This window comes from Ursus maritimus, unplaced genomic scaffold (genome assembly GCF_017311325.1).
Source record: "Ursus maritimus isolate PB19 unplaced genomic scaffold, ASM1731132v1 scaffold_16, whole genome shotgun sequence".
Taxonomy (NCBI): Eukaryota; Metazoa; Chordata; class Mammalia; order Carnivora; family Ursidae; genus Ursus; species Ursus maritimus.
In genome coordinates this window covers 36,212,246-36,220,856 of record NW_024424008.1, presented here as the reverse complement: position 1 = coordinate 36,220,856, position 8,611 = coordinate 36,212,246, and positions in this window count along the sequence as shown.

The following is an 8,611-nucleotide window of genomic DNA, read 5'->3' as shown; positions in this document are numbered from 1 at the left end:
ACCCTCAATAAAACTGTAGAAACAACAGCAACAAACAACAAACAGAAGCAATTCTGTGGATTTATACGAGGCTACGTGCTGGGATGGGACTGGGGAGGAAGACAAAGCTGGCCTAATGCAGATTAGACACAAGGGTACTCAGGGGGTCGAAGATATGGGATAGTGGGGCTTGAGGCTATATAGAGTATACTTGACCCTTGAGCAACACGAGGGTTAGGGACACTGACCCTCTGTGTAGTTGAAACTTTGCATATAACTTTCTTTCTTTTTTTTTTTTTAAGATTTTATTTATTTATTTGACAGAGATAGAGACAGCCAGCGAGAGAGGGAACAAAAGCAGGGGGAGTGGGAGAGGAAGAAGCAGGCTCACAGCGGAAGAGCCTGATGTGGGGCTCGATCCCATAACGCCAGGATCACGCCCTGAGCCGAAGGCAGATGCTTAACCGCTGTGCCACCCAGGCGCCCCTTGCATATAACTTTCAACTCCCCAAAAACCTAACTACTAATAGTCTATAACTAATTCGTCTAATTAGTTATGGACTAATAGTCTATATCTTTCAACTCCCCAAAAAACTAACTACCGATAGACTTAGTCTATGGACACATTTTGTATGTTATATGTATTATATGCTGTATTTTTACCGTAAAGTCGGCTAGAGAAAAGGAAATGTTATTAAGAAAATCAAAAAAGAAGGAGCAGCTGCCTGGTTTAGTTGGTGGCGCATGTGACTCTTGATGTCACGGTTGTGAGACCCAGGTTGGGTATAGAGATTACTTAAAAAATCTTAAAAAAAAAAAAATCTTAAGGAAGAGAAAATAAATTTATAGTACAATACTGTAAGAAATCCGTATATAAGTGAATCTGCACATTTCAGAACTGCCTTGTTCAAGGGACCACTGCACTGCACTTCTGAGGAAGCTCTGAGAGGGCTTAGAACAAAAGTCAGGGAAATCAGAAAACTTATTTTGGATTGTTTGGTGGCTAACGACTCAGAAATTGAAATTCTGCCCACAAAGTAGTTCTGACAACCGCCAGGAAATTCTCTGCTTTGTTAGAACTCAGAAGGCATGGCCCCCAAATGTTGCCTAATGCTAATCCAGGCTTAAGGAAATAGAATGGAGCAGTTCCTGGGATCTGACATCATTCTCAGGTGGCCCCAGGCCCCTGGGTGGTGGTGGGGCTGGAGCCTGGCTCGAAGCAGGGTCCTGATTGTGCAATCAGAGATAATTGGTTTCTAACTCTGATCCCATTTATTCTTTCCATCCCCAGCCAGGAAAAGCTGCCTTGGCTCCTTTGTTTTTAGCTTCCAAATTTTCTTACTGTCAGCTGCTAAAGCATTTTTGTCTCTTTCTTCCGTCCTCTTGAGACTTGACTCCCCCCTTCACATAGTCCTTCCTTTACCTTAGGGCTGCTTACCGTTCCGTTAGCCCACCTTGCCCTCTGTCCGGAAGGGCTTACAGGTCACCCTCAGCAACAGACTTCCTTTTATGCTGTCCCCTGGGCAGTGCAGTGGCTGCCCTTCTATTGCCCTTGAGGGACAGCTAGAGGACCTCTGCTCCATCTCTTTAAAAATCTATCTACCTGTTGTCTCTTCAACTAGACTGCCGGCTTCCTGGGGTGGCTTGCCTTACGGCAGTCCTTCACTGGTTCACAAGATCCTTGATTCACTGAAAGTGTCACTTAGGCTTTCCGCAAAATCTGGAGTAAAACAGAATTCGGAGGGGAGAAAAAAAAGAAAGCAAGCAAGAAAAAAAAAAAAGGCCTTGGTTGCAATGACTTTACACATCAATAAGACATATGTATGAAGCTGTTCAAGTTGTTAATGATTCACTATGAAACATCCAATACCACCCGGGACAAAGCACCTTACTAACCGTTAATGAATACGCACACACAGAATATGAGATAGCTGCCGAGCGCTTTTCAGCTGCCTTTGATAATACAGGCTCCCCTATCATCCCTGCCATATAATGAAAACCTCAGCCTGAATTGTATCAATGCAAATCACCGGAGCTGCCTGCAAGCTTGTGTATTATAACTTATCTGTTGGGACAATAAAAAGATATCCCATTATCAGCCCTGTCCACTTAACTATTAATAAGGCTCCCGCAGGCCTTTCATCCCCCTCCTGCAGCGCCCCCACACCCCTCTCCTGCTCACACAGCGCGCACCTCAAAGCCTGTTTAACTTCCCCACTTGCAGACTGAACTAGGGAAAGGTGTGCAGGTCGATGTTAGTGTCTATAAAGCGAAATTCACATAAAATTAGGGAAGCAGGCTCTTCAGGGGTGAGGCGCAACCTCATAGAGGCCTCCCCTGGAAGACCTGGGCTGGTGGGTGAGGGGTGCCCTCGCTCCCTGCTCGTTTGTCGCGCAGTGGAGGCAGGAGGAGATGGAGGGATGGATGGGTCACTCCCGGGGACTGACTCTGAGCCTTCTCTTCCTGCCCAGTCCTATCAGCCCAGAAGCTCCTCTCTGGACACTGCCTCCATCCCGTGTTCCAGCCCTGGGCTTTGACCTCTGTGCTTGACTGAGGGAAATCTGTTTGACTGTGAAGGCAGCAGAGATGAGAGCATTCTGCTGGTACCGCTGGGTGGCGCTCTTCTCCCTGAACCCAGTCACTCAGCAAGGGGGGAGCTAGGGCTGCCGCTCCAGGCGGGGGAGAGATCACAAATAAGGTTCTTTGATCAGAGCTTTCCAGCTTAATTGTAGTCACTTTGCTTTACTGTATTTCCTGGATTTTTTTTTTTTTTTCTGTGTCCAGATCTGCCTTCTCCTCATTCCTTGGCTAATATTCTACTGCAGATTTTATCCAAATTTACTGATTTCCTTTTTTATTGAATAATAGCCTCACGTTCCTTTTAGAATCCAGTGGAGTGCACAGAATGGTACAATTGCTGATAAGAAACTTCTGGAAGTAATGCTCTGAAAGGGATTGCTCTTACTGGTTACCTAAGTTGCTAAGGCTGGCCTTCCTCTCTGCTTAATGAATACACAGGACTTACATTTGATAGTTGTTCACACGCCTATATCAGTGCTTCTGACCTTCACAACAATATTTGTAACTGTAAATAACAGCTGAAGTGTTACTTACCCCTGCTTGTTAGGGAGGAATTTAATGGCCTTGTGACTAACCGGTAGTTAGCTAGTTAGCAGCTGAGGTCGACCAGAAGCAAACCCCTTAACTTACTCCTGCACTGCTTGAGCAAGAGGGGATTACTCTCTTTGCCCTCCACAGCATTGCGCTTTTCTTAACAGACTGGACTCAGATTTCTGACGAAAGGAGGATTTCCTCACTTGCATGACATGCTCTGCTAAACCCCTTCCTACCATGTCAAATTTTCTATGTAACTGGTTGCCTACCTTATCCTATGCAATCCGTGCAACAGTCAGGGGTAGAGAGTAAGATCCCCAAAGTACAAATGCAAGACTCAGGCTCTGCAGTGGTAAGGGTCCTGCGAGCTTGCATGGCAGGGCCTGTGCCCCTAGCTCGGAAAACACTTTTCTCTTCTGCTATCTCTCTCCGCCCCCATTGCCTCTGCAAATAGCAACACCACAAGTAGGCTTCTTTGTTTTATTTAGGAAAGGACATGAAAAATAAGTTATCTTTGAACCACAAGAGAAACAGAGGTAAGCAGAATGTAATTACCCAAGTTGGAAACTTGCCACTTACAACAGCTGCAGAATTCCATGGTGGGACAAAAAAGCAATATTGACCAAGAAATATCATATTACCCTTCACAGACCCATTCTGATTGTGCCTCACCCACATTTATTCAAGAGACCTAAGGATCTATCTACTTAGTATGAGAAACTCATTACTGGCATTTGCAGATGCTCAGGGATGTAGTGTCTGAGAGAAGGAGACAGGTAAGAAAAATTAATAATGCATACAGTAAAACCCATTTAATTTCTAGCTGTGAAGAAGGGCTCTTGTGAGGCAAGGTAGGGTGGTAAGAGTTTGGGATGGTGTACGTGATGAGGAATGAGGCAAGGGCAGGGAGGGAAGAAAGTATTTGACTGTGAGGTTGAAGCGTCTATTGCCAAACTCAAACTCACCCTCAAACAAGGTGAAGGAGCTTTAGTCTGAGCAAGCCTGTGGCCCTTTCCTCACTGCCTCAAAGATGGAGATTTTGCAAGCACTGCAGAGGCAGCCTGGGATAAAGGCCCCACCAAGCTTCCAGATCAATACTGAAGCCTTGGTAGCACACCAGGAGGTGAGGGCAGCTTAGAATCTTCCAACACTAAAAATAGAGCTGTTTCCTTGTGGGTTGGATAGGCTTTCAAAAGGTAGAGGTGGAAGGAAGGCCTTTCCAGGGTGAGGGGCATGTGGTCTGGGAGAGTCAAGCTCTGAGGGAATGGGAGAGAGAATAGGGATGGAGAGGGTTGGGAGGCGAACATTCTACAGTGAAAAATAAATCAGAAATTTAGTGTGTGACTGGATTTAGAAGGACCTGGAAATGTGTGTGCTTCATTTGTTAAATAAGGAAAGCCACTGAGATCGGTGTGTATGTGTGTGTGTTTGCTGCACAGGTTGGTATGTTTTGGGGGGTGTTTTAGGGGACATTTTTTAAGCAAAAGAGAATGGTTATCAGAAATCTGCCTTTAAAAAGGTTAACTATTTTGTGGAAACAATTATGACCAATGTCCTCAAAAGAATTTACATATTTTAGGACCAAAAAGGCCAAAAGTACCATTAATGTGAAGGATGATTTTGTCATCACTAGTTTAGGGCCCATTTAACAACAGGAAGCTTTAGGTACTTGTGGAAATGTTAAAAAAAAAAAAAAAAAAAAGATAGAGAGAGAGAGAAAGAAAGAAATATTTTTATAGAATATTAGGATGAGCTTCTCTTGGAAAACTTTTCTAATCTTGGCTTTTCCTAATGAGTTCAAGCTTGATCGATTATTCTGCCTGGAAAAAGCATTCAGTTTTTGGGGAAGACATGAATCTTCTTCAAGACATATAAAGGGTGTTCTTAATTTGTTTATTCATTTGTTTTTTAACTCTGCTTAAAATTGAGGTTTATATTATTCTGGAATTTTACTTAGGCACAAAGAACAATATGGATTCAACAATTTTACTCCTAATTACATTGATATTCTTTGCTTTTTTGTTTGTTTTAAATTAGGAGGACTGACAGATGAATAAAAGGAATGTCAAGGACTTCGAGACGGCTCTCACCCATCAGATGGTTCATAAGACTTAATATAACACCAGCCATCTAGCTTCTGAGATCTGTCAGATTCATAGGATTGAGTGTGGTGTATCATCACACGATCATGTCATGCTGCTATTGTAAAGCCCCTCTGAATGTGAAGAGTACATGAAACAGGCCAGTGTCCTGGTCTGCAGGGAGGCTCACTGCAACTTAACATTCTACCTCTTGCCTGAGAAAAAGAACCTAAATGTTGTGGTCATTTCATATTCCTCCCCTTTCCATTTAGGATGAAGTTTCACATTTTAGCAGCAAATTGCACTTTCTAACCACATCAGGGGCTCGCAAGCATGCCAAAAAATTGACCTCCGGGTAAGATGGGAACATTTCAGAGAGGTTTGCAAGTAGCAGATTACATGCACCAAGAAGCTAAAACACAGTTCTTTTTAAAAGTAAGGGTGCCTCTGTTCAATCAAGGTAGCCGTGTGGGGGAAGGAGAATCTTTGTCAGCTTATTGTCTGCCCTTTCCCCAAGTGTAGATCTTTTCTCTGATGGCCAGACAACCAGGATTTGCTTCTGATTGGAAGAGAGTTTCCCAACCTCTCAAAATCAAGTTTCTTCATCTGAAAATAGGACAATCTGCTCAGTTCTCTGCTTCTGGTATACATGTGTGCCCTGGTACGCAACTCACCTTCCGTAGCCATTCCCCCACCCCCTATGACCAAATCCTATGTACGCCTTAAAGAAAGACCCTCCCCACCACGATGGGAAGAACCCACAGCCCCCATAGAAGCTATAGGTTGTAATCTCCAAAGCCCCATCTTAGAGGGAATCCTTGAGGCCTCCCCCCAGACAGCATTCGTAGAGATGACTATGTAATGAACTCGCTTTTCCAGGGCTCTCCACCATTGCCAGGGATGCTTGAAAGCTAAGGGAGCGTCTCCCCATTCACAAAACTACAGGAAGTGTCACTCTGACATGAGTCTCCTCTGGCCAAAGGAACAGACCCCAACTCACAATAGGATGAGCTTCGTAGGTACTTGTGCATTGATTGCATGCAGCTCAGTATGCATTTTTCTAGATATAACGCTGTAAGGGATGCTCAGAGTCTTCCACTGACTCAACAAAAGTCACGTTCATTCTTAACGTTATTGAAATACTCTCATCGTGGCCCTGCTACACTAATACTTCAGCACAATGTGAAAATAAACTAAGTAAATCAGTCTTCTTTCTAGGAGAGTTCATTGAGGATAGAAGCCACGTCACATTCATCTTTGCATAGCACAACGGCAGCAGTAATTGCTGCTAGCACTAATGTCGAGCTCGCTGCGTGCCAGAGACTGTTGCAAGTGTTTAAATATATTAATTAATATAACCCTTACAACACCCTAACGAGGTAGAGTCTTTTATCCCCACTGTACAGCTGAAGAAACCGAGACCAGAAAGATGGCCCAATGTTAACTAGTTAGTAAGTGGTGGAGCTGGAATTGGAGCTCAATCTGTCTGCCTCCAGATCATATGCTCTCCTGCAGAGAGCAACAAAGAAGTGTCTACTGAATATACAGATGCAAAGGAATAGCTTTGCATTCATTTGGGTTCTGATGCTTGGAAATTGGGATGCTTGATTAGAAGTGAGGCAGACTGGACTGGTATTCTTTAACGGGAATGTCTTATATTTTGGAGGCTATGGGACCTGGGAACACCACCTCTATTGTGTCTAATTTTCCATTTGGATTCAAGGCTTGGGGTTTTGTGTTTTTTTTCCCCCTGAAGTGGATGCATCACTAAAGCTCTTCTCACTTGGATCAGCCATGACTAGTCTTTTACATTTTCCCCTTACAAATGAAAATAAAAGAGAGCAAGTGCGATTTTCCTGAGGTGACTGGGGAGTCTTTAGCAAGAAGTAGGAAAGGAAGGGGGGGAAAATGAGTTGAAAGTGAGAGTGTGTGAACTTGGGAGAGATTGCCTCATGAAGTGGAATTACCATGACTGCAGAGTGTGAAGAGGGAGAACCAGCGAGAAGAATAGGTGTGTGCCTTGCCTACACTCCAGCTGTGGCATTGCTATCAAGTCTCACCCACCCATGGCACGTTTCTCAAGTGGCATCCTTAGCTCTCGCTTCTAGACCCATCCCACCATATGCACACATTTCTCTCGGTCTGCCTCTCCCCGGGAACTAGATCCCCTGGTTTCACTAAGTATCCAAATGTTACTGGACAAAATACCCTTCATCTCTGTGGGTTCCTGAGTCCTCCCTTGACAAGGGAAACACTAGCTTTTCCCACTCTTCTGAAGCCCTAATCCTCTATCTCTCTCCCTCATTACCTAGTGACAGTTGTACTTTATAATTGTCACCTCTATACAGATGACTCCCATACTTTTACCCATCCTGCATTTCCACTGCCTCCTGGGCACCGTACCTGGGTGTTCCCAGCCAAGAGCTGAAATCTGTTTTCCTTCCTGGATGAGGATCAATCATTGCACGGTACCACCAACATTGTTATTATCTATATCCACTCCCATCTGAAACTCAACATACATGAAGTTTAAATTACCTTCTCCTTCCCTCTCAAAATGCTTTCCTCCTCATTGCCTTAATGATACTCTGTGTTCTCCTAGACTCATCCAGGATGAAAATGTAGATAAATATTTCACCTTTTCTGTATCCCCTAAGTCCAATCTCTCCACACATCTGATCCATTCTTCCTTTACAATTCTGCCTCATTCATCTTTCCTTGTATTCTCATTACCACCACCCCGACTTTCAAGCTGTCCTTATTACTCTGCCAAGTTCCTAGCATTTAGGGGCATGAACTAGCTGGGCTAGAGCCCAAACTCTGACTTTGTTAGACTGATTATTAAAATAACAATAGTACATACCCCATAAAGTGGTTGATAGGATTAAATAGTCACATGTTGAGTAAATTCTGAGTTAGTAGTTATTTTATTAATATTACCTACTTTTCCTTAGTTTTACCTCTATTCTTTTTTTTTTTTTAATTTTTTTTATTTTATTATTTATTCGACAGAGACAGAGACAGCCAGCGAGAGAGGGAACACAAGCAGGGGGAGTGGGAGAGGAAGAAGCAGGCTCATAGCCGAGGAGCCTGATGTGGGGCTCGATCCCAGAACGCGGGGATCACACCCTGAGCCGAAGGCAGACGCTTAACCGCTGTGCCACCCAGGCGCCCCTACCTCTATTCTAATCCATCATGTTCCCTACCAAAAGAATAATTTTCTTAACACATCATTCTGACAATAGAACTTCACTAATCTAGGGGCACCCGGGTGGCTCAGTCATTAGGCATCTGCCTTCAGCTCGGGTCGTGATCCCAGGGTCCTGGGATCGAGCCCCTCGTCGGGCTCCTTGCTTGGTGGGGGACCTGCTTCTCCCTCTCCCACTCCCCCTCCTTGTGTTCCCTCTCTCGCTGTCTCACTTTGTCAAATAAATAAA